Source organism: Carettochelys insculpta, chromosome 2 (genome assembly GCF_033958435.1).
Source record: "Carettochelys insculpta isolate YL-2023 chromosome 2, ASM3395843v1, whole genome shotgun sequence".
In the NCBI taxonomy this organism is placed as follows: domain Eukaryota; kingdom Metazoa; phylum Chordata; order Testudines; family Carettochelyidae; genus Carettochelys; species Carettochelys insculpta.
Window position 1 is genome coordinate 105,881,643 of NC_134138.1, and position 26,145 is coordinate 105,907,787.

Below are 26,145 nucleotides of genomic sequence, written 5' to 3' on the forward strand. Positions count from 1 at the left end.
TCTGATGAGGAGAGATGGGGATTGTTTGAAGGCCAAAACAGGGAGTTCAGGCTGACAGAATAGGTGTTGTAGTTATTCGGTACCATCTGATATGGATTCTACTTTGGGGTGGTAGGTGGACTGGTTCTTTTTCGTTTTGTTTTTTGGCTCACATGGTTTTCAGCGTGTTAAGACATATATCCTGGATTTTCTCCTCAGAGCATATTTTGTGGTATCTGAGTGCCAGGCTGTAAATAACAAATTCTGTTTGGCAACAAGAGCACTAAATAGCCCCGTAACAACTATGTGGGTAAAACCAGACGATCACTGCATTCTCCAATAAAATCACACAGGAGAACAATAAGATAAAACATGATATCTTCAGGGAGTGAACACTTTTCATAAAGCAATGACTCTGTATCTGACTGTTGAGTCCTCATTCTGAAAAGAAAACTGTACAACATTTTCAAAAGATGAGCTGGGGAGCCTAAATTCATGTTTGGTAGATAATAAAAATCACGGATTCAATAAAAACAGTACAATTACAGATTATTACAACAAGATGTAACCCACTAACCCCCCTTTTTGTCTGAGGCCTATAGGGATATTAATGGGCCACTTCACCTTGAATGGTTCCTTATGATATGTGCTAAATACTTATGCTAAAATTTCTGTTTGATCTTTCATTTTGCAGTGAAACTCCTAGCACCTTTACCAGACTTAAAAAAAGAATTACATGTAGTATGAAAGCTTTTCTCTTTCATCAACTGAAGTTAATTAAAGAAGAAAAAAGACAGTACTACACTCACACTTGTGCCTTAACTAGATCCGTCCCACGAAAGCTCATCAGCTAATAAATTATTTTGTTCATCTTTAAAGTGCTACTGGACTGCTCTTTTGTCTTAACGAGAGAGTTTCCGTAATAGATAGGTTGCCATGTTAGTCTCTATCCTAACAAAACAAAACAGCAGTCATGTAGCACTTTGAAGACGAACAAAATAATTTATTAGGTGATGAGCTTTCATGGGGCAGACCCACTTCTTCAGATCTGGAGATAGCTCTGTACCAGAAATGACTCTCATATAGTATAAGACCTATATTTATAAGGGATCTTATGAAAATTTAGAAAGTATAAATATGTTTAATTAAATAAAATAGTTTAACTTTTAAAAGGTTTTAAAAAGTTTTTAAATTTTAAAAGGTTTTTAAAAGTTAAAAGTTAACTTTTTAAAGTTTCTTTTCTAATTTTAATTGTCTCCTGTAATATTGAAAGTTCACATTGAACAGGATTATGAAGGAACATGAATGTTAGACTAACACCAGCAATTAGATTAGATCAAACTTTACTAATATACACTAAATGAAGTACAAACACAAAAGATAAAATATAAACTAGTAGTGGTGTCAGGGAACAGCTGTTTTATGCAATAGACTTCCTTCAGATGTCAGCAGAATTACTATTGAAAATCAGAAAAAACAATGTAGGTGGAACAAACCTAAGTATTTGATAGATTGGAGCCTATTTTCACTCAGAATAACACTGAAATGAAATGTATGGGAGATGATATTTTGTGAGCAGGAAAAACATACCCTACTCATCACAACAAAAAATTGTCGCAGTTCATTTTTAAAAACAGAGTGCTTTAAAAGTCTTTTAAATTTTCCTTGGCTCTCTTGAATCAAATTTTAGTGCTGTAATTTTATTCTTGATAATGGTCCAGGAGTTTTAAAAGTGCCTCTATTTTGCTCTTGCAAAATCTTTCAATAGTCTTAACTTCACATTCTGTTATTTGCTAACTAAGAATTGGGCAGTGGAGGATGAAGGGGGATGAAAGTCTGGTAAAAAGCAGAACTGAACATTTTCCTCATATGATGAAGATTTCTGAAATATTCATTTTGTAAACAATAAACAAAGAGTCTCAAGAAGTGTCTAAATTATAGGTTGGAGCCTACTCCCATGAAAGTCGGCATCAAAATTTCCACTGACTTCAGTTGCACAGGATAGTGGAGCTGGTTCTGTCAGATGAGCAGTTTGGAGATGCTTACTTCATCAAGTTGTGTGCAATGCCATTAGAGGTTTTTTAAAATAATATTTACACCAAAATATTCTCCATAATACAACATTATTCACTCAAGGACTGCATTCTGAACAGAACTGAGGGCTTTGAAGGGTATATAGACACAAAAATACCCACTTGAGAAGCTGACTTTATCATAATACAACTGAAGGTCATTTGCTGCTATTTCTCCTGGTGCTCCTTCACCTCCGTTACCCTCTCTTCCAAACCTGTGCACCCTTTGGATTGCGTTGATGAATAGCCAACAAGTTATGTGATAAAGGGGAAAGTCCACTAGCTACATTATGGAGTTCAGACTTTTCCCTACAATGTCCCCAATATACTTTCTTTGATGTTATTTATTTGCATAAGACTAGGGTTACCATACATCCATTTTTTCCCAGAGAGGTCCTCCTTTTTGATGCTTAAATCTCTGTTTGGCCAGCTTTTTTAACTTTCTAAAAATGTCCAGGATTTTGATAGGTGCCTGGACCCCCAGCTGTGTAGCTGGAGGCAATGGAGCAGTGCAGCAGCTGCTTTCCTGCGAGAGATGGGCACTGCCAGGGTCCAGACACACACAGACCCTTCCCCCTTCCCAGGCTGCAGGAAGACTGCTGGGGTGGGGTGGGGGGGTAGGAGAAAGGGCAGAGAAAGGAGGGGGTCAAGAGGCAGCACATGTGGGCCCCAGACACAGAGGAGGTGCAAAGGCGCCGAGCCAGAGCCTGGCTGGGAAACAAAGGTGCTGGAGCTGGTAATGGTAAAATCCATTGGTCTGGGCTGCAGCGGTGTGTGTGTGGCGAGCCACACACTGGAGGAGGGGGCCCAGGGCCGCAGCAGCTCCACCCACCTAAGAGAGAGTGCAACATACACAGTACAACTGGCAGCTGGGAGCCAGGGGAGCACATGGCAAGTGGGCCAGGGTTTGCTGGGTGGGGCCACGGAGCGAGTGCAGCCTCCACCTCCTCCCCTCCCCTCCCCACACAGAGGCAGGGAGGTGCTCTCCGTGCCAATGAGGAAAACAAAGATCACAAGGTGCTGATGCAGCAGGAATGTGGCCACCCCAGGACCGTGGAGCATTATTTAAATGGGGGGTTATAAATTTCCTGGCCCCACCTGACCCTCCCTCTTCCCTCTCCCCCAGCCACCCCACTGCTAACCCTTTCACTGCCTCTCCAAATCTGAAGGGGTGGAGTGCTGACCTGGTGCATGGTGGGGGGAGTTGGAGGCAGTCAGGCTCAGTGGCACCATGGGGCTCAGTGGCACCATGACTTGTTGGGGAGGGGAGACTGCAGCCAGAGCATGCAGTGCTGTGGGACAGCCGTGGAGGTGAAAGGGGTGCAGCGCAGCACTGGAGGCAACTGTGGCATGAGTAGGTGGGTGGCTATGAGCCTGGGGGTGCTTCATGGGGGATGGGCAGTTGTGCATGGGTGGTGGTGCAGTGAGAGAAGAACAGGTGTGTATCGGGCTGACATTGAGAGTAGGGGTGCGCGGGGAGCAGTGATGGAGAAGGGGCATAAGGTGAAGACCAGTGGGGAAAGACGTTGTTGTATGGGGAGTAGTGCTGATGGTGGGGCACAGGAGGAAGGGGGGAGCAGTGGTGGACTGGACAGAGGCATATTGGGTGCAGGGGGCAGCATATTTTCATTTTCAGAGAGGGTACAAAGAATGGAAAAAGCACAAAATGACAGAAGCTCTCCCTATAATACTCAAGCTCTGCCAATAATACTCATCCTAGAATACTCAAGGAGCTGATAGAGGAGGTATCTGAGCCTTTATCTATCATCCTTGGAAAATCATGGGAGACAGGAGAGATCCCAGAAGACTGGAAAAGGGCAAATATAGTGCCCATCTACAAAAAGGGGAATAAGAATAACCCAGGAAACTACAGGCCAGTCAGCTTAACTTCTGTGCCAGGAAAGATAATGGAGCAGGTAATTAAAGAAATCATCTGCAAGCACTTGGAAGGTGGAGAGGTGATAAGGGACAGCCAGCATGGATTTGTAAAGAACAAATCATGTCAAACTAATCTGATAGCTTTCTTTGATAGGATAACGAGCCTTGGGGATAGGGAAGAAGCGGTAGATGTGGTACACCTAGACTTTAGTAAAGCATTTGACATGGTCTCACATGATATTCTTATCAAAAAACTAGGCAAATACAATTTAGATGAGGCTACTATAAGATGGGCGCATAACTGGCTGGATAACTGTACTCAGAGAGTAGTTCTTCATGGTTCTCAATGCTGCTGGAAAAGTATAACAAGTGGGGTTCAGCAGGGGTCTGTGTCAGGACCGGTTCTGTTCAGTATCTTCATCAACAATTTAGGTATTTGCATAGAAAGTACACTTATTAAGTTTGCAGATGATACCAAGCTGGGAGGGGTTGCAACTGCTTTGGAGGATAGGGTCATAATTCAAAATGATCTGGATAAATTGGAGAAATGGTCTGAGGTAAACAGGATGAAGTTTAATAAGGAGAAATGCAAAGTGCTCCACTTGGGAAGGAACAATCAATTTCACACATACAGAATGGGGAGAAACTGTCTAGGAATGACTACAGCAGAAAGGGATCTAGGGGTTATAGTGGACCACAAGCTAAATATGAGTCAACCGTGTGATGCTGTTGCAAAAAAAGCAAACATGATTCTGGGATGCATTAACAGATGTATTGTGAACAAGACACCAGAAATCATTCTTCCATTCTACTCTGTGCTGGTTAGGCCTCAGCTGGAGTATTGTGACCAGTTCTGGGCACCGCAGTTCAAGAAAGATGTGGAGAAATCACAGAGGGTCCAGAAAAGAGTGACAAGAATAATTAAAGGTCTAGAGAATGTGACCTATGAAGAAAGGCTGAAAGAATTGGGTTTCTTTATTTTGGAAAAGAGAAGATTGAGGGGAGCCATGATAGCACTTTTCAGGTATCTAAAAGGGAGTCATAAGGAGGAAGGAGAAAACTTGTTCTTTTTGACCTCTGAGGATAGAACAAGAGGCAATGGACTTAAACTGCAGCAAGGGATGTTTAGGTTGGACATTAGGAAAAAGTTCTTAACTGCCAGGGTGGTCAAGCAGTGGAATAAATTGCCAAGGGAGGTTGTGGAATCTCCATCACTGGAGATATTTAAGAACAGGTTAGATAGATGTCTATCAGGGATGGTTTAGATAGTACTTGGTCCTGCCATTGGGGCAGGGGGCTGGACTCAATGGCCTCTTGAGGTCCCTTCCAGTCCTAGTATTCTATGATTCTATAACCTCATTTCTAGCCAGGCTCCAGTCAATTTGCAGATGTGCTAGAGTCTTTAGAGAACAGGAGTAAATTGCTGGATTCAGAGAGTGAGACTGGACAGTGAATCATCACTCCCAACAAACATGGAGCTAGGACGTAGCAAGAGAACCTCTTTTTCACCCTGAACACCACTGTCAACGAAGAAGCAGGTCATCCATACAGGACGGGCATGTAACACCACTCCAGCGTAGAGAATCTGGATACAGAGCCATAAAACATGACCTGCACAGCAAAAACTCATGACAACCCTGGGTGAACAAGCAACCTTAATTTTGAGGTTAACTGGTGTGGCAGGGAAAGGGCACTACAGCAAGTTTAGACAGTCACTTGATCCAATCCCCTCTTAGCAGTGCAGGAGCCCTTAGGGGGTCTTGTAACTATCCCAAGGAGGGTCTTTTTTTTTGAAAGTTCAAATATGGTAACCTTACATGTGACCTCTTTTGTAGCATGAATCAGGTACCACATCCAAATCTTGTTTGTTGTTTCACTGTGCATAAAATAATAAAAAGTGTTATAAACACATTAAAATATATATACTTATTTTGATGGTAGGTGTATCACGCCTGAAAAAGACCAATATATCCTTGTCATAACTGGAATCACTGCCTTCAGGGATGATTTTGGCCCACTATCCACTGAAATATAGCAAACATATGAAGAGTCTTAAAGATATAATAGAAATGGACAGTTTAAAGACAGCTAAAGACTATAAGGTGTTCCAAGCAGAAGGCTCAAACTTGAGAGATACTCACAGTCCTCATTTGTCATTGAAACTCACATGGCTGGGCTATAAAAACTTAAATTTTATCATACAATTCTACCATAATCCAGGCCAGTCATTTATAAAAGAATTTAAAGAGAGAAATCTCCATGAATTCAACAGAACTATTCAGGTGTTTGAAAGCAAAACATGTTTTAAATTAATTACATGGGGCCCAAAAGTTGCAATTTAAGCCCTTATCTGGCGAACAGTTAAGCAGCTACATAACCTTCTTCATCTGAACTATCTCACAGACTCCGATGAAACTACACATAAAATTACATAACTGTGAAAGTATTTGCAGGACTGAGCTCTTGATTTACATTAGTTATTAACTCTATAAATCAAATCAGGAAGTGAAGGGTAGACTTATTTCCTGTCACTGATACTATTCTAAAGGTCAAAGGGTTTTACCACTCAGTATAATATTTCTGTAGGTTTCAGGCTGTTTGCAGCCCACAGATTTCAATGTTTTATTCTTTCTAGCCACTTTTTGTCAAAAAAAAAGTTATTTTTTTTAATTGTATTGCTCTTGGTTAGCATTTCATTTGTATTAGAAAGCCTAACCACTGCTGTGGTTGCACACTCCTGCTGGCCCTCTTTGAAGCAAAAATTGAAGCTAAAAATAGCATTTTAAAAATGCCAATTTCAAGGCTGCAGAGATACAGCTCAGGCGCTCAGATGAGACAGAGACTAGAAAAGACGCAAATCCTAGCGGTCATCATGCATGATCTCGTGAAGCGTTGAGTACATTTAACGCCCCTTGACTTCACAGGAAGTTCTCAGCAGCACCTGGTAAAATCTGGCAGAGCAGAGCAGAGCAGAGGCAAAGGGTGTTCTGCCGCTTCCGTTCATCTCGGTGTAAGAGTTCGAGGGAAGAGAACTGAGCCGCTCCCCGAGCACGCAGCAGGGGGGTGGGAGCCAGGCCTTCCTGGGAAGGTGAACTGGCAACCTGCGCCCACGCTGGGTTCCCGAGAGCACCCGGCACGTGCACACGCTTTTTCATCAGCTCCCCCGAGGCGGCGGAACAGGGGCTGCGGGCTGCCCAACGGGACCCGAGTGCACAACCCAGAGGAAGGGCCGGGCGTCCCGGCGGGGGGTACCCGCTGCGCCTGTGCTCCCCGCGAATCGCCTCCTGGCCCCACGGCCGCCATGCGCCGCCTCCGCCCGCCCGGCTCCCTCCCGCCGCCGCTCTGGCACCACCATGCTGGGTGAGGGGCGCGCTGGCCGCGCCGCTGCGGGTGCTGCCGCGCCGCGGACCGGGGAAGGGAAGCCGAGGGCCGCGAGCCGCCGCCAAGGGGCGCGGACGGAGTGAGCGGGACAGGCCGGCCGGGGAAGGGGTCGGGTGCGGAGCCCGCCCCCCCGCAGGGCGGCGATGCGGGACTGAGCGGGGGGCGGCGGCCTGGCTGTGCGTGGCCGACCCGGCCGGTCCGGTCCCTGCGGCGGGCGCTGCGGGCTGGCTGCCCCCTTGCGCCCCTCCGAGGCCCCGGGGGGCGGGGGAGGAGGAAGGCGGAGGCGGAGGAAGCGGCGGCACCAGGAGCAGGGACGGAGGCGGCGGTGGCGGCGAGGGAGCCTGGCGGAGCCGGGCCCGCAGCGACGGCGGCTCCTTCTGGGTGAGTCCCGCTGCGCGGCCCGGCCAGGGAGCAGCCGCGAGGGTGGCGCGGGGGGGGTCGGCCCGGCCCTGCTGCCGCTCGCGGGGTCGGAGCGGCCTGGAGCGGCGGGACGCGGCGGCCTGGGCTGGGCGAGCTCCCCGGCAGCGGCAACTCCGGCCCGGCCGCTGCGGGCTGCGGCCCCGCTCTGCCTTTGTTCGCGGCGCTCCCCGCACCAGCGGCGGCGCCAGGCCTGGCGGAGAGAACGGGGCCGCGGCGCGGCCTGCAGGGGAGCTCGCGGCGCCCGGGCCAGGGCCGCGGGGTGGGACACCCGCGCTCCAAATCGCAGACCGGCGAGGGGGCGGCGCGGAGTGCGAGCACACACAATAACCCTGGTGCAGGGGGGTCTCTGTGCCCGCCGCCCGCTCCAAGGGTGAGGGCAGCGGCTGGATCCCCCCTTGTAGCCCTCTCCCCACAGGCCGGCGTAAGGGGGAGCTGCCGGAGTCTCTCCCCCGAGTTCCCCGCAAGCCAAGTGCTCGGGGCTGGCGCCCAGGTCACCCTCTTTGCCCTCTGTCTCCGAGCCTCGGGATCCGAATGTCCCGCTGTTGTGTGATATGACAGATCTTCTCTCACCCGCGGGGTAAGTGGGGAGCGAAAACAATATGCTGCGGTGTGAGACAGGATGGAGAGAGATTTCTAATAACAGACACACCCATGCACCTCAGCTTCTTCCCTCCAAACTGTTTTCTCGTCCACTAGAAACAAGCTGAAGCCTAGCCTTTGCTTGTGCTTAATAAGTTACTTAAAAATGAAAACAAAACACCAAAGTTGCCACAATCATCAAAGCTGCCAAAGTTGTTGAAGCTGGAAGCTCCCAGCTGCGCTCCCCTGATTCCGTTATTTTGGGTTTCAAAATTAAATTGGGTCTCCATGATTTTGAGATGCAGACGCTGGTGCAGAGCAGGCCACCCTCTGTCTGGGTGAGGGGAATGGCAGCTGTAAACACAGTTTCAGCCTTGCAGCGTCTCTATCAGAGTTCCACTTACCACTGTGCATCCTTCCAATAACTGCCTCAACCCCTCTTTTCTAGATGCCAAGTATGTTTCCACCGGTATGGCCCAAAATCATGTATATATTTCCCCAAGTAAAAATATGCCCACTGCCAGGCCTCCCTCCTTAGGGAGCTGTAGGCAAGTAGTTGTTGTACAGCACTATTTGCCAACCTCTGCTGAAGAGTTGTTGGTTCATATTAATACATTTGTTCACAGATTGTATGGATCACGTGGAACATTCCTGGTAGCCATGAAAAAAAATTATTCTGCTTGTCTAGGAGTCTTAAATTTTTGTGGAAGATTGGTGGAGAATAAGTACAAATAGTCATTAATTTTTAATGTTCTTTTTTCTAGAAAAGCAATTACACAAGAAAATAGGCATTTATATTTGATAAAATGAAAGCAAATTATGAGTTAAAGCAAAAGGTATCTACTTTAGCTTTCAAAATGCTTTCATAAAATGTTCAGTTTCTCTTAAGCACTAATTCACTGGTGAGGTTCCTGGTTTCCTGTTACATATTTCAAAATAAAATTGTTTGTGTCACTGCTCTGCAGTTAAAATTGAATTGAATTTTTCCTTAAAGCAGGTATTCAGCCTCTTATATATGCAGGGCACAGCATACCCTACCCATACAATGACTTTTCTGAGAAATAAACAAGTTATTTCAGAGTTCAGATTAAGTGAGCCCTTGAGGAATTTTGGCAACTATGGCATTTTTACAGTAAAAAATCACACTGCTACAATACTGTAGTGCTTCAGTGTAGCCACTCAGTATACTAATGGAAAAGGTTCTCCTTTCACTGTAGTTAATCCACCTCTCCGAAAGGTCAGTGCAAGAATTCTTCCCTCAACCTAGCACTATCTATATGGGAAGTTAGGACAGGATGGCTACATGCCCCAGGAGGCATGGATTTTTCACAATCTGCCCATGTAAATGCTGAGTGTAGATCAACCCTTATCATTAAACTTTTTTTTATCCTGAATTATTTTAGCAGAATATGCGCTTTTCAGATTTGCCATATAGTTAATTTATTTACATTTTGTGTAAAGTCTAAATTTAAAGAAATTGCATAGTATATGTACTATGTTATTATTTTTAACCGTTATCATGATAGATGGTACCAGATCAGCAGCTGAGATCACTCAACCAATCATTCTTCTTTTTGTGCGGTGTGACAGTGGTGTAAGAGATTGAACACATGTTAAGAATTACTGTAGCTAGATGACTTGATCTCAGCTGTCACTGATCCTTTAAGTTTATATGGTGATGCTAACTTGCTTATCAATATTTGAAAGGCTCATCATGTCACTGCTTTGGAAACCAAGGGAGGCATGCAGAGGCATCTCTGTTTATAACCACCCCATTTTCCATGTCTTCCCCAGTGTGCTTGTTTTGGTCGTCTGGTGGGATGGAAGTGGAGAGTGGGTGCCCACCCAGTCTGTGTGCGCAGATGTCTGTTTCAGTTCTTCTGGTGATGCTGCATTGGTTCACCATGGTCCTGAGGCAACAGTGCCAGAGGGAACAGTTCGAACATGCCTGACACCACTTGGTGGAGGAGGGAATCTAAAAATCTGTTTAATGTAAGCTAGGGTCACAAACACCAAAATGCATTGATCCTAATTGTATGGCTATGGCATGATATGACTACAGGGCAGAGCTGAGTTTAATTTGAGAGCCTGAACTGTACATTTCCATATACCATGTTTGGGTTTCTTTAAAGTTGAGCCTGAACTTTGAATTTCCTAGGTTTGTATTGTTTATAATAGTAATTTAAGGGTAATAATCATTAAAGGGGTAGAGCAACTAGTAAATATTTTAATGTAGTTGTAGTAGGTTTAGTGTGTGCAAACTTTCAGTAACAAAGTTCAATGGATTTATAGTTGCATCATTTGATAAAGATCTCTAAAAGAAAACTTGGGAATATGCCATGTAAGTATTTTCAGGTGAGAAATTACATGAGTTAGTGCAAGTCAAAATTCTGGGGTTCCCAGGGGCTGGAGGCTGGCAGGAGCACAGCTCCTCCACCAGCTTCCAGCTCCAGCCCCTGGGTCCTTCAGCTGGGGGAAGCTCGGTGGACAGACAGATGTGCCGCTGCGAGAAATTTGAGTTAAGCAAAGGTGTGCAGGAGCACAGCCCTCGCAAAACTCGGGGGTTTACTGTAAAGAGAAGAAAGTGGGGAGAATAGGAGAATATTTTTCTAATAGTGTGTTTTAATTTGAAAAAATATTAGGCAAAATTTGCGGACTGGAGTGGTGTTTTTTATTTAAGTTGATGCTATGTCTGTATGTTTCAGTATCTTATGCTCTGATCCTGTTGTTGGATGCAGTCAACGAAACCCTCAAGGTACAGAGTCTGATTGAGATCAGTGGGGTCTGCCTGTGAGTATGGGGATCCACCTTGCACATGTCTAAGCATGAGATAAGGGCCTTAACCTTGAAAATGCCTAGAACACATAGTACAGGTTGAAACTCTCCTCTGGCAGCATCCCTGGTTCAGTAGGACAATGGATGTTGATGGACCAGAGAGCGCCTGGCTCAGAGAACTCCAGCTGTATGGGGCACAGCGGAGCCCTGCTGGCAGCCTGCTCTGGGGAGCCTCGCGGCAGCACCAGGACAGGCAGCCAGGTTGGGGAGCCCCATTACCAAGAGCCCAGTTGGCGTTAGGGAGTCCCACTGTGAGGAGCCCAGCCCCAATCAGAAGATCTGCCTGCAACCATGGGGACCCTGTCCAGAGCTGGGGGAACCCTTGCAGCTCCTTGGTGAGGAGCTGGCTGGGGCACAGAGCCCTGTAGGCAGCTCTGCAGCTGTGGGGATCACGGCTGGGACTGGGAGAACCTTGGCAGCCCTCCAAACACAGGAATCCTAGCAGCCTGACAGTGGGAAGCTGGCTGGGGCAGGGAGCCCCGCCAGCAGCCCTGAAGCTGTGGGGACCCCATCAGCCCTGCCACCATGTGGAGTCTGGATGAAGCCGGGGGACCACAGCAGCCCCGTGTTGGGGAGCTGGCTGGTGTATGAAGCCCTGCCAAATCCCCTCGTTTGGGATCTCTTAGGTCCTGAGGGTGGCAGACCAGGGAGCTACAACCTGTACGTGCAGTGTATTTTCAAGACTTCACTTTCTTCAGAATAGGTGGATGTCAAATTCCATCTTTAAATTCTGTTGGACCACCTTGTCAGTACCTTGTGCAATAAAGGATTGTGTCTTACTCTATAGTGCTTTGCCCAATTGTGACTAGATAATTCCACTATTTTATTTGAGTGATAGCTTCAGAGTTTAATCAGATTTATTGCTAGAATCATCTTCCTGATGATTAAAGTATGTATTCCTGGGCTTAATTTTATCTTCATATTCTTAGTTATCTGCTTGCTTGGTTTTTCAAGTACAGGTTGAACCTCTTCAGTCCATCACTTCCTCATCTGGCAACTTTCGTAATCTGGCATGAGTTCAGTAGCTAGACGACCACTTATGGTTGTGGTCAAGTTTCCTGTGGTCCCAGAAAGTTTGTTTACAGTCACTACCTCTGGCTTTCAGTGTTCTGTGCTGTTGTTTAGCTGTAATCTACCCCTAAATGTCTTGGGCCCAGTAAGCCATGGAAGTGCTGGTGATGTTGCTAGACAATATTGACTTCTCGTGGTCCAGCAAATTCTCTTGTTCAGCACCAGTCAGATCCCAAGGGTGCCAGACTAGAGAGGTTCGATCTGTACCTGCTAACATTTCACTCTTACTGAGTCATTTTCTAATATCTGTTTCTGTTCTGGTAATTTTAATTTTGTTCATAAATCAGTCCTTTCAGTATTTTTTCTTCCCCCTTTTAATTGCTTGTCTTGCCATACTTTCCAGTCTGTCATTTTTTTTCTGGTTTGGTGGGGTATAGATACACTCTGTCTTAGGTGTGGACTCACCAGTGCAGCAAAAATAGTCCTATCACTTCCCTAATCTGTGTAACAATACTGAAGGTGCAATGTGATGGATTATGAGACAGTACAGTATGCACAGTCTGTTCTAGTAGTTTAATTCTGAGAACTAGGCTTAAATTCTGGAAGATAAAAAAGGGACAGATTATGTCTTTTGATCAAATGCCTATTTGTCATTGTAGTGATACAGAGGATATAACTGTTCAAGGGCCCCTGAGGAGAAGTGCAGTGAAATCAGGTGTGTTGTGAACAAGACATGAGAAGTCATTCTTCCGCTCTGCTCTGTGCTGGTTAGGCCTCAGTTGGAGTATTGTGTCCAGTTCTGGGCACCGCAGTTCAAGAAAGATGTGGAGAGGTTGGGAAGGGTCCAGAAAAGAGCAACAAGAATGATCAAAGGTTTAGATAACATGACCTATGAAGAAAAGCTGAAAGATTGGGCTTGTTTAGTTTGGAAAAAAGAAGATTGAGGGGGGACATGATAGTTTTGAGGTATCTAAAAGGGTGTGATGAGGAGGGAGAAAACTTGTTCTTCTTGGCCTCTGAGGATAGCACAAGAAGTAGTGGGCTTAAACTGCAGCAACGGAGGCTTAGGGTGGACGTTAGGAAAAAGTTCCTAACGTCCGGGTGGCCAAACAGTGGAATAAATTGCCAAGGGAGGTTGTGGAATCTCCATGTCTGGAGATATTTAAGAACAGGTTAGATAATATCTATCAGGGATGGTCTAGACAGTACTTAGCCCTGCCATGAGAGTAGGGGGCTGTACTCAATGACCTCTCAAGGTCCCTTTCAGTCCTAGTATTCTATGGTTCTCTAATCTTTATCTGGGAGTCTCAGGACTGGGAGGTTGTTGTATATTCAAATATTCTGGATAACAGAGAGGTATCCGTAGCGGTGCATAACACTAAAGGAAAACAAGATTAGATGTCCAGAAACAAAAAAACAAACAAAAAGTATGCAGAATACTTTATTTACCCATAACAGTAGTATTGTATACTGTAACTTATGCTGTATTTGCTGCATTTATTTGTAGTTACTATCACTGTACTTATACTGTACTTATGGAAAACGTAACTAAAATTTTCTTATGGTTAAAATGCTGGTTACTTGAGTGTGCTGGATAATAGAGTGCTGGTTATGAAACTTTCTGTGCAGATACAACATATGCTAGCGTTCTTGGAAGCCCTGCTGTAGGGGCTGTAGTGCACAGTAATATGGGCAATTCTGGTTCTGGAATTAACTCTCAACAGACTATTGTGATTTAGCCTCAGTATCTCTGATATGCAGCTGGCGTCACACCATTTAAAACCACTTTCCCCCATCCCCTCTGGTCCAGCACTCTTTATGGTCCGGCATGATTTTACTGAGTCAGATGTCTGCTTATTGTGGGCCAAGTTTCCTTCAACCTCCCTCACTGCTCTAGGCTGGAACAACAGGTGGGGGCAGCAGTTAAGACTCCAAGTGACAGCAGAGGGCCTGGCAGCCGGGGCTGACAGCCGGGACCCCAGTTAAGGGACCTGCAGCAGGAACTCTGGGGCTGACATTGGAGCCTCTGGGCTGAAGTGGACCTCCTGTGGTCCTGTAAATTCTCTATTTCGGTATCAGTCATGTCCCATGGGTGCCAGACTACAGAGGTCAAAACTGTAATGGTAGTTGTCCCAGCCCAAGAAACCTAAACAGGCTAACATTTGAAAATCTGTTTGCTTGCATTTAAACCCCTAAATTCAAGTTTAAGCACCTAAATGAAAGTGGTTGTTTTTATATCCACTACAGAGCTTCTGAGGACCTATAACGCTAGGTGCTGTGAACACGATTCATGAGTGCTCGGCACTTGTACAAATTCCTTGTGGCACTTAACCATCCACCACCATTTGCTGAGGGTTTACCCAATCCAACTGGGTAAGGGATGTACAGGAAAGGATGTAATATGCATCTTATGGAAGGCCAGGGTTAGCTTATGAAGTTTGGTTGGGGTAGATGTGCCAATCAGGACTGTGGAAAAAACCCACATCCCCTTGACATTGCTGTGCTAGCCAAAACCCTAAGGTAGATACAACTATGTCAATAAAAGTGTGCTTCTTTTGGCATAACTAAGGTCATTTGGGGAGGTGGTATTACTATACCTATAGAAAGACTGTTGACATAAGCTGTGTCTATACCAGGGGGCTCTGCTGTAATAGCTATATGAGCATAGCATTCGTAATGTAAAGTCTAAAAAGTTGTTCCTTATTGGCTTTCCCCCTTTTTTATTTTTTACAAAGTGATCCTGCAAGTAAAATTCAATTTTAAATTTATCTTGTAAGGATTTTTGATCCTTTAAATAAATACAATATTTAATATTCTCTGAAGGACTATAAAAACAATCCTGAAATGTCCAAGTATCACTCATAGTGGGATGTTGGCTGAAATTTCTCCTTTTGGAGATTGCTTCCCTAACAACTTTATACAGATAATGTATTTTGATTTAACTTTCTTTGCTTCTATAATCTGTTAAATGTAGTGTTCAGACAGTTTTAGAAAATTTCAGGTTTATTACAGTGTTTATGTTCTTGTCAGTGTGATAGTTATTTACTGCGACCTGCAATAAAGTAATTTTGCATGAGATCCACTTTGCCTTTGACTGTGCAGGTGTGCTTAATAATGTTGCCATATGTTTTCTAAGTGCTATTACAAAAACATAAACATTGGTAAATGACAGAATCTCTGGAAACTAATACTAATATTGCTGTAAAAACTATGTATCTATGTAATACTTCTTTCTGCCGTCCAACTCATTACCCAGTAAAAAAAAAAGCTGTAGTTTTATTATTTTAAGTAATGTGATGCTGCAAGAAACTGATCAGTCAGAGGACTTGCATAGGGAGCAGATGCTCATACATTTTGGGGTGAGGTGGGGAGACAGAGTAGCAGTGGCAGTGCACAAGTTTCAACTAGGAATTTAAAATTCCATTTTATTAGGTAACCAGTGAAGTTTAACCAGTTAACTGATTAAACTGGGGCGGGCAGGGGGCATTGGGGCACATTAGAAGGTGTCTCAGTTTTTCTTAGATATTGTGGAAGGACTTAAATTTTGTGTGTGAGGTAGTTGTAGTTGTATTAATCTAGTACAGGCCTTAAAGATTTTATTTTGATTTCTGGGAGATTATTGGCAGAGGGGTGGCTGCCAGAGTTTTCTTTATTTTATAGTTGTATGTTTTAAAATTATCAGGAATGCTCAGATCTATATAATTTTGTTTACATACGAACCCAAAATACATACAATAGTAGGTAAGGCTGTAAGTCTGCTAGGGACAAAGCACTTGACCACATTTCAAAGTTTAACTGCCCTCAGTGTAATTATAGTCTTAGGTCCTGATCTTGCTGAGACTTATGCGGGTGCTTAATGGTAAGCATTTGAGTAGCCTGGGGACTATTCAAGTGCTTCAAGTTAAGCATACAAGTCCCCCTGCCCCCCCCCCCAAAAAAGAAATTGGACACACAGGGTGATGGTTGAATGCAAAAAGGGAATGTTTTAATCAAAAGATAGTTTTGTCAAAATCACTAAGGGTTTAATGCTATATTTGTGACAGCCATAGGTGCGGGAGCTAGGGGTACAGAGGGTGCTGCAGCACCCTGGGTTTAAAGTGGTTTCCATTTTATATATAGTGTTTCCAGTTGGGTTCAAGAGCTCTCAGAATGCCTACTATAAAAATTGTTCCAGCACCCCTGTTGACTGCTCACCTAAGCTGTACCATGGTTAAATTTCTGCTTTCTTTCCTCTTAGCCAGCAAGACCTCATAATGTACTTTGAGGTAGAGGCATGACTAATGATGTCTGTGCTCTCTCAAAGTACAACATAAGTCACAAGTGCTGTTTGGTGACAGTTACGAGAAAGCAGAAATGAAAGGTACATTTTCATCTTTGGGTTGTACACTCTGGTCACGCAATGCATCATTATTTTTGAAAGACAATTCAGCAGCTTTTAACGGAGAGAGAGAAGCAAGATAAAACGTGTAGAGTTTCTCATCTCTCTGACATCCAGTGGTGTCTTCAGGTGGTGAGGAGCATTGGCAGTTTTTGTGTTCTCTTCACAGATGGCATGACACTGCACTGTTCATCTACACTACAAAATAAAGTTGAATTTATTAAAGTTGACTTTGTAACACTGGATTTTATAAAGTTGAAGTTGTGTTCAAACCTGCTCACAAAGTCAACTTACTGCATCCCCACCAAATCACCAAAGTTTGACTGGTGCAGCTGTGCATTGTGGGCACCTAACTCACAGTTCTGTCAGCCCCACTGCATTCTGGGTTTTACTGCCAGTGCATTATGGGAAAAAATGCCCTGCAAGTGGTTGTGGGTATGTGGTGTCATCTTCACAGATTACATTGCCCTCATTCCCCTCTGCTGTTTAAAACAAACGGTCGTTTTTGAGAAGTCTTTCCCTAATGAGAGAGATTTTTTTGAGTTCTCTGCATTAGGGAAAAAGGCAGCTTTTTTTTTTTTAAACATGGAAAATAATCTTTACGAAAAGAGGCAGCTTTTATTTTTTTCCCCAAGAGACTTCAAATTGACATTAAATACAAATGAAGAGAGAGAGAGAGGCTGAAGGAGCCAAGTCTGTGAGTCGTCACCACATAGAAGTGAAGAAAGCTTGAGGGAGGCTATTGCACTGACATCTCCAACATGAGGTGAAGAGACTGCTAGAAGTATTCGCTCCCTATCCCTAGCAGCTGCCTGTGTGTGAGAGGAAAGGGAGAGAGAGAGCCCACAAGCTCCATTCCATCATAGGAGGTCCTCCCCTGAGCCACTTGATTTGGAAAGGGAGAACATTCCATATGTCATCCAGCGTGTTCTGCTTCTGTCTCAAGGAGGTTAAACCCTCAAGCAATGAAGCCCCATGTAAGACAGAGCATGGTGCTGCCTGCATCATGGTCCGCACTGCCCAGCCACCATATGGTGGGGTGGCATGAGGGCTAGCCATGTGGTGGGGGGAAGGAGGCTGGCTTGCCAGGTGCGTGGTGCCTTGGGGGCGGGGGGCAGCCCCATAAAATGTGAAGGGGAGAAAACAAGTTTCTTGCAGCGAAGAAGCCTTCATCCTGCACAGGACAGGACATGCCACTGTCTGGAAGCATGGTGGTCACAGCCATGTGGTGTGATGGGGCAGGGGCTCGCCTGCCAGTTGCATGGTGCCTTGGGGTAGGAGCTGCCCCATGTGAATGTGAAGCACAGAAAACAAGTTGAGCAACCTGTTGAAATGGTTCAGTCATATGGGTGATCCCCGAACTCATTTGGGTAACAAGGTTATCGTTGTTCTTTAAAAAGCAAGCTACATCCCTTCCTATGAAATCCTTCCCCAAAGCCCCACACATTCTGTAAGTCCCCCCCCCCCCCACCTCCCAGTCACATTCTGCTGCTGTCCCAATGATTCTTGAGCCATGCTGTATGGCAACTTGAGGGCACTCCCAGAACTGATCAAAGGAGGTGAAATACATTTGGTTAAAATAACCTTGTTAAGTCACTGTTCTTTAAAAAGGGACAGAAAAGTCCCAGCAGTGACCACTTAAAAATGTAATGGCTGCATGGCGGCTGGGATCTGTTGAAAGGGTTCAGTCAGCAGGGTGCTCTCAGAACACATTTAACAAGTTTATTGGCCTCTCCTGCTAAATCCTGTGCAGGGAAGAAGCCTTCCTGCTGTGCAGGGCAGGGCATGCCACTGTCTGAAGGTATGGACTGCACAGCCTGGCAACCATGTTCGTGTGTGGGGGAGCTTAATTTTCACCTGGCACTGCTGAGCATCCCTGGTGTTTACTCAGCACAGAATTATCCACCCACACAGAAATGAGATCCTGGCTCTACTGATGGCTCCATGCTGGGGCTCTTTTGCGGCTCAGAAATCATGGCTAGATGTGATTGTCACACTGGCCAGAAAGAAAATGAATTCAAATTGCCAGGCTTCCTGTTTCCTACTTCCTGTAGGAAGTGGAGGTGAAAGTGATGAGAGTGGACACATTTGTGGCATTGTGGGATACCTCTGGAGGCTGATAAAATCAATTTAAAATAAGGCTGTTTCTACACTACCAATAATTAGACCTTGTAAATTCAAACTTGGCGTGATGCCTCATCAGAGGAGGAAGTGTATCTTAGCACCCCGTAAAATTGACCTAATGTTATTTGCAGTGAACACAGTCACATTGTAAAATGGAGTTAAGTGCCTTAAAATTAACTTTATGCTCTAATGTAGGCATAGCCATACTCTTGCTTCCAGGCCCAAACTTAGAGTGAGATGACTGCCAAGGGCACAGAGCCATTGGGGTGCAAAAGGGGGCAACGCACAGGATCAGGCTGAGTGGTATCAGATCCCCTCCATCCCCAACTTGCAAGACTGGGCCTGGCAGTTTCTCGCTGGAGCTCAGGGATCACAGCCTCCTTAGCATTAGGATCCTGGCAGGGTGGCAGGAAGTCATGGTGCTAAGTGCTGGCTGGGCTCTTTCTGAGCATGTTCATTGCTCAGTAAATAATCTGCTGAAGCTGCTGACTTGCCTCCTTTAACCTTTGTAATCTCTAGCAAATCTGGGGGAGGGGAAGTTGATGGGCAGAGTCTGAGTAAGGTCTGGAAACTGACTGTGCTGGGCGTTTATGAATGTGTCAGCATCTGAAGACAGCAGGAGATGGGCTGAAGTGTAAAATGGGAGAGGAGAGCTGGGATTCAGTCAAGGCGTGAGGTGCAAGATGACAGCAGAGGGCAAAAGCCCAGCACAGAGGGAAACAGGGAGTGCCAGCGGATTAACAGTTACCTCAATAGGATGAGCCACCTGTCCTGTGTAAAAATGGAAGGGGGTGTGTGTGGGGCAGGGTTGAGGAGACAGAGGGTTAGAAGGAGGTGTTACAAGTCCTGGGCTGTTCGTAATTTACAGTTAGAAGATGCAGTAATAAAATTAAAAGCTATGTCAATACTACAGACCTACAGTGTTGCTGTTAAGTTATCCCATGTAGCCACTCTGTGCTGTTGGGACACCACTTCTCATCATAATTAAACCACCCACATACCATGAGTGGGTGGATGAGCATTGCTTATACTTGATGGACATAGTGCTGTCCACACTGTCCATAGAGGGGAGTTGGCTTTTTGCACCTCTGACTGGCAGAAGTAAAGAAGGTAAACATTGCAAGAGAAAAACATGCTTTTTTAGTTATCACTCAGTTGGGGTAAAATGTTCTCTTCTCCCTCCTTAAGCTGTGTTTTCTTATTCATGTGACCTGTCCTTACTAGGTGTTGCCACAGCCTAATTCATTCATTATTGCAGAGAAAGGAATACAGCAGTCCCTCGATTTATGCGAGGTTTGCATTCACACGCGTAACCTGAGTTTCATGTAAGTCAAGGGAGGTTTTTTCCCCCTGGTGCAGTGCACGTTCTGCAGCCGGGGAAGCAGCAGGAGCACCTGGAGCTCCTTTTGACAGGCAAGTCCTGGGGTTGGGGGAGGGGCAGTTGGGGAGGGTTCAGGCTGGTGTTGGGTTGGAGCCATGGGGGATAAGCCCGGGGTGCGTTAGGGCTGCAAGGGAGGCACGGGGTGTGAGCTAGAGCTGTGGGGGGTTTGAACTGAGGGTGGGGGGGGGGTTGAGCAGGAGCTGCCCACGAGGTGTGGTGAGCCAGGCTGCGCCATGCGGGGGAGAGGGTGATCCACAGCCACACAGGAGGGTTGACTTGACATCGTGCTCGGGTGATGAGCTGTCGGGGATTTTGAGCTAGGGCAGGGGGTTGAACTGGAGCTGTGCGTGGGCGGTTTGAGCAGGGGCTGGGGCTATTTGAGCCAGGGCCAGGGGGAGCGGGATTGAGTTGGGCTTAACTCATGTTAATGTGAGTTAAGCACACCTCAAAATGGTGCATTGTGAGGCTTTACTGTATAAGGAGCCTTCCTCTGATCCGTTGTTATGATACGATACACCTTTAAGGGGTTCACAAGGTGCATTTGTGCATCAGGAAATTGACACTTTCAGGGCAAACAGTCCCAGGATGGTGAACACACATTGGCTTTTCTTTTAAAAGGCCTCTAATGTTGGGCTTGGGACACTTTTCGGTTGTGCCCAAATTGATAAAAATACAGGCTGTTTACATGTGGAGAGACCAGTAGAGAAATCTGCAATGGGTATAGCTCTGGATCATGGCTGCTGGTGATATACACACTGGCGACAAAGATGTTCATTGTAACCTGTGCTTGCAGTACTTGGGGCTGTGACCTAGCTAGGCTGTTGCTGACACCCTACAAGACAGACCAAGGCCGCCATCACAGTGATCTCTCCATCTAGCCACTGTAACCACAGAACTGACATTGTACTCACTGAAGTGTGAGACAGCATAATCTGATTTCACAAGCAGCTACAACGTTATATTTTCTTCTTTCTCCATACTGAGCTTTGGGGAGGCTACTATTCATATGCTGAAGGATTGTGTGGAAGGGAATATGGCACCTGAAAGAATAAGAGCCACCTTTATTGTAAATGCATTATCATTAACTCTGTATTAGCTTCTGTCATCTAAAAATAACCTGGTGGGGAGGGCTGCAAATGTGTTTGATCCAGCAGGGTGCCAAAATGTCTAGTTACAGTTCTTCTTGTTCTAGTATTCATTTTGACATCATCATCTCTTACAACTTCTTGTCTAAGTGGAGGTTCTGTTGCCCTACTCCTTCAGAGCTGTATTTGGTTAGGAATAATGCACATAGTTATCTGTTCATTACAAATGACAATAGCTCCGTTTGGCTGCGTCTACACTAGCAAGTTCTTTCAAAAGATTTTTTGAAACAAGGGGGCTCATTAGCAAGATCCCGTGGAGCATCCACACACAAAAAGTGTTCTTTCTAAAGTAAATCAAAAGAATGTGGCACTCTTTTCAAAATCACTCTTCCTTTCCGTTTCAGGAAGAATGCCCCCTTTTGAAAGCGACTTTAGAGAGAAAATGTGTGTAGATGTTCCACAGACCCTTTTTTTTCCAAAAGAGCAGTCCTCATGGTGCCTGATTTTTTGATCTCTTGCCTCCTCTTTCAAAAGAACAGGGGCTGTGTGGATGCTCTCTTTCAAAAGAGCAGATCACTCTTCTGATCTTCTTTTTTGTGTGTGGATATACGCTTTCAAAATAAATTCTTTTGGAAGAGATCTTCCAGAAGGGCTTCTTTTGAAAGATCTCTGTAGTGTAGACGTAGCCTTTGTGAATCTAGATTATTGCTTCAAGAAATGGAAAGTACAAATGACAAAAATTAAGCAATAACTGTGCATGTATCCCCATATAGATAATACATACACATCAAAACTCATTTTGGCTGTACAAAATGAGGGGAAAAATGTTATGTGGTTGGTCTTAATATTTTTGGCTAAGTAACCTTCAGTTTTTCCACATTATCTCTTTATACCAACAATAAATCTAGTCTGTTTTCACTAAGTAAATTATGGTACATTTCTAAATCTGAGGCACACGTAATGGTTAGTATAAAAATGATTTGGTACATTTATTTTCTCTTGCTTCTTTCTAACTTTCTAATCTCTCTTCAGCTTAAGACCAAATTAACTGAGGACTTGTTGGTACTTAACATGGTACAGCAGTGCAGCTGCCCTGATGCAGGTATACCTCTGTAGCTTCAGTGAAGAAGCTACTTAGGCAGGCAGGAGGGCTTTTCCCATTTAGGTGGGTACTCCTGCTCCCTGAGGGTCTGTAGCTACGTCTGTGGCATAAGTTGTTCCACCAACACAGCAGTCTCTAGTGGGAGTTAGGTTAGTATAACTGTGTCTCTCAGGTGTGGATTTTTACATGCCTGAGCTACACTGTTATATTGACATAAGCTGCTGGTGCACACAAGTCTGAGTAGAGTGTGTTCCAAAGATTTTTTTTTTTTCTTTTGTATGGTACTGGCTTTCGTTCCATAGCCAGCATAATGGGGGGAAAATCAGTGTGGGAATTTGACCATATTCAATTTCTTATGTGGCCATTGGAGTAGAGGTTGTTCTTGTGGATACCACAAGTTTGATGATGTCTTGTTGAATTAGCTACAAGACATGTATTCTCTGAGTTTGATGCATTTTTCAACTCAGAAACTATGTATATTTTTATTGTTTATTTGTTACAGAAATATTAATCAAAAGCAGCACTATATAAACTAAAAACTAACTGCAGCACCAACATGAAAATTGGAGTAGTGTTTTAATTGTGTAGGAACATTCAATGCTGTTGTGCTACGGTCAGTTTTCTTTCCCTTTTTAGGGAAAGGCTTGAAAGCTGCTGCTGGAGGTCATGTTATTGGAATCATAATAGGAAAAGAATTATTCTACTAATGCTGACCAGGAAATTGCTCTGAGTGAGAAGGTGCTTTCTTTTATTACTTCCAGCTTCTCAGCGCACACCTTAAACCATTGTTTTGTGTTTCTAAAATTATTTTTCAAAACACATTAGGATTTCAAAGACAAACTGTTGTCTAAAATTCTTTGGCATTGCTTTCATGTGGAAGATTGATTGGGTTGTGCCCTTTTCATGAAGTGTTTTAGCTCTCCAGGACTAAAGGCATTTGTTGATACTTCTATGTGTTTTCTGTTGGAAAGACTGTCCTACTTTAGAGAAACATAGCTCCTCTTATGGTTTTACAAATATCTTTCCTATTCTCCCTTTCCTTTTTATTACATAAATTTGTAGTCTACTTTTATTACTCCCCAAATAAATAATTTTAGAAACTATCCCGTGTTGAATGCCTTTTTTTAAATTGTAATAAAATATGTTAAAAGAGTACATTTGTCCTCTACACTTAGCTATGAAGATAGATGCCATTTTAAATAATTCTAGCCAGTGAGGAAAGGATGGAGGAGGACCAAGGTTCAGAGCTTCCCTAGGCCAAACTCTGGGGGGCCTGGGGCTAGCAGATTTTGTCCCCCATCCATTCCCAGAATCTTGGTGGGAGATAGGATGCAGGAGAGGTCTGGGGGCATGAGGTCTGAGCCAGAGAGGGGTGCAGGAAAAGGCTGGCGCTGGAGGGCACTTAACTTGTGCTGATTCCTTGGTGCATGTATGGCTCCGCCCCCCCAGTGCTCTCAGGCACGTCCCACCCCTAGCTCCCTTTGGCCATGATACCAGCCAAAGGGAGCAGCGGGGGAGGGAGGGCAGCAGATAATTATTTCCCTGTGCTGCCATTCCCCCCTGCTGGGGCTGGGGGATGCAGCAGTAAGCAGAACTGCTTCCTCCCTCCTGCCAGGCCAAGCTTGCAGCCCTGATTCTGCCCCAGCTTGCTTGGAGCCAGCCCATAAGGGTGTTCCACCATCTTCCCCCCACCCTCAAACACACAGTTTGGGAGCTTCAGTCCTGTGGGGGAGGGGAGCGCGGGCTCCCCACTGCCAGTCCTAAGGTCCCAACTCTGCACTCTGGCATCAGCTTAAATGGTTTTGCTTTCTGTTGTCATTTTGTGTACAGCTGATTGCACTTAGGTATGCAAAAGCTTTTGATACACAAGGGTTTTTTACTGATGTGATTTTCCTCCTACTTGTCTATGAGCAAAGGTGAACGTGACTTTTGCTATTTTTAGGATTGATGAGGGTTATCAGATTTTCTGTGTATTGTGATAAAGCATGATTACTGATGGACAGTTTTTCATTTATGTTTTATACCTCTTGTTAGACCCTTGTGAAACATGAAACTTTTTGAGTTATTATATGAAAGTTTTAAATGCTTAGTGCATAATTATGGGTGTTCGGGGGTATAGCTCTTATTGTTAGACAAGGAAGGGCCTGAATTACAGTTGAACTGTGCAAGTGCAAAAGGTGTAGGATTATTTATATCTATAAGGGGCTCAGAACTGCTTTGGCTCCTCCCCTCTCACACGTGAAAGAGTGTATGCAGACTTCTTATGTTAAGCTACAAGATGCATGCTGAGCTGCAAAGCTCCAGAGAAAAGCAAGAAGGAGCTAGGATGGGCATTGGTACAAATCCCACTTGTAATTTAAAACTGTCAAAGCCAGTCCCAAATAGGTCTGTTATGTTTTTTGTTTTCAGAAGGCTTTAGAGCATCAACATAAGAAAGCATTCAGATTAAAATAGATTAATGTAAAACAGTTTTCCACCTTTGACCCTGGAATTTAGTCCGAGTTTAGTAAAAAGAAAACATAGCATTTCCAAAGTTCTTATGACACAGTAAAAAATGAAAGATTGCTATGCAGTTTTTAATATTCCCCACCTGGAATTTTTTATTTTGTGGCATCTATTATGGACCTGGGCATTAACTCTCTTCATTAAAAAAAAATTAAGTAGTGTTTACAGTGTTAGAGGGTAGATGGTGGGGAAAAAATCTCATCATTAGACAGTGTGTTCTCTTATCATTTTGCTGAAGGTACATTTTACCTATGGCTATGATGAGGTGTTCAGTAAAATGCAAAATGTTAGCTTTTGAAGAACCATTTCTTAACCATTGATATGTAGAAAAATAACTGTACTTCCTTTTTGCCCCAGGCTACTTAGTTTTCCAGATCAAAGAGAGATTAATTTTAAGGTAAATTTTGAGTACTCTCTTTGAAAAGAAATCTGAATTACGCAAAATCCTTTAACCTCTGTTTCCTTTAATTCCATGTCGTGAGACCTTATGGTGCTTGTTTCTCATCAGTAATGAAATTTGACTTAGGTGCAGGCTATTAAGATATTGTTTAGGATTTACAGTTTGTAAAATACGTATTAGAAATTTTGTGTGAATCCATACAGAATGAAAAGAAGTTAAGTGGCTGTGGTTTTAATGTGTAGTGCAAGTTTATATGTACATATTGGTTGATAAATTGGGGCTGTGTCATGTCAGTTTGTTCTAGAAGCATAATTTCCCTTTCAAATCAATAGCACATTTGGCATTTAAATCAGTGGCATGTTACCTGTGATAATTAAGCTCACAACTTTAAGTAATTAGGCATTTGCATTAAGATGCTTCCAGATCCAAGGCTAACTATATACTTAGGTGTTTTCCGTATTAGGCTTTAACCAAAAGTTTCAGAACCTTGTCCTTTTAAAAAAAATTCTCCAGAACCAGTCATTGAGTGTTAATTGTGGGTAGTGTCTGTATTGTTCTGTTCAGTTTATCTCTGTGCACAGTTGTGGTGAATGTTCTGAAACAGGATGTGTTTTTGCTATGTTGTAAAATTTGTAGATAAGCCTTGTTATACTTAAGCCTCAGCTACAATAAATCTAATAATTTATTATAATTGTGATTTTGTATTTCTAAATTAATGTCTATAGCGTACGATAAGTGCAGCAGTAGTACAATGGTGAGTTATGTAAATAGACAAACTAATTAATTGAAACATCTAATTGTAGAGAAGGGCAATTAGTTTTTTTCAGGGAAATTTGTCTAAAAAATACCCTGGTGAATGAAACTGAACTCTGTTTCTTCAAAATCGTAGCAAACCAGCATTCTTCTTGTCCTCTGCTAGCAGTGCTTTCTTCTCCTCCCATGCCTAGGAGACACTGATGACCTGCAACAGCACCATCTGGTCAGTCACTGAAACTCAGATTCCAGCTTTGTAAGG

General features: G+C 44.2%; 1 protein-coding gene across 3 annotated transcripts in view; it reads left to right on the forward strand.

The window, feature by feature from the left end:
- The first annotated feature begins 6,912 nt into the window (after positions 1-6,912).
- The window catches only part of SOCS6 (suppressor of cytokine signaling 6), a 36,737-nt gene continuing 17,504 nt past the window's right edge, over positions 6,913-26,145 (forward strand). Inside the window, exons 1-2 of one of the 3 annotated variants that reach the window (XM_074987522.1) lie at positions 6,913-7,691; positions 8,146-8,307. The gene's annotated coding sequence lies outside the window, so the exon portion shown is untranslated. The remainder of the gene's footprint in view (positions 7,692-8,145; positions 8,308-26,145) is intronic. The other 2 variants (XM_074987523.1, XM_074987521.1) reach the window with 2 other exon arrangements.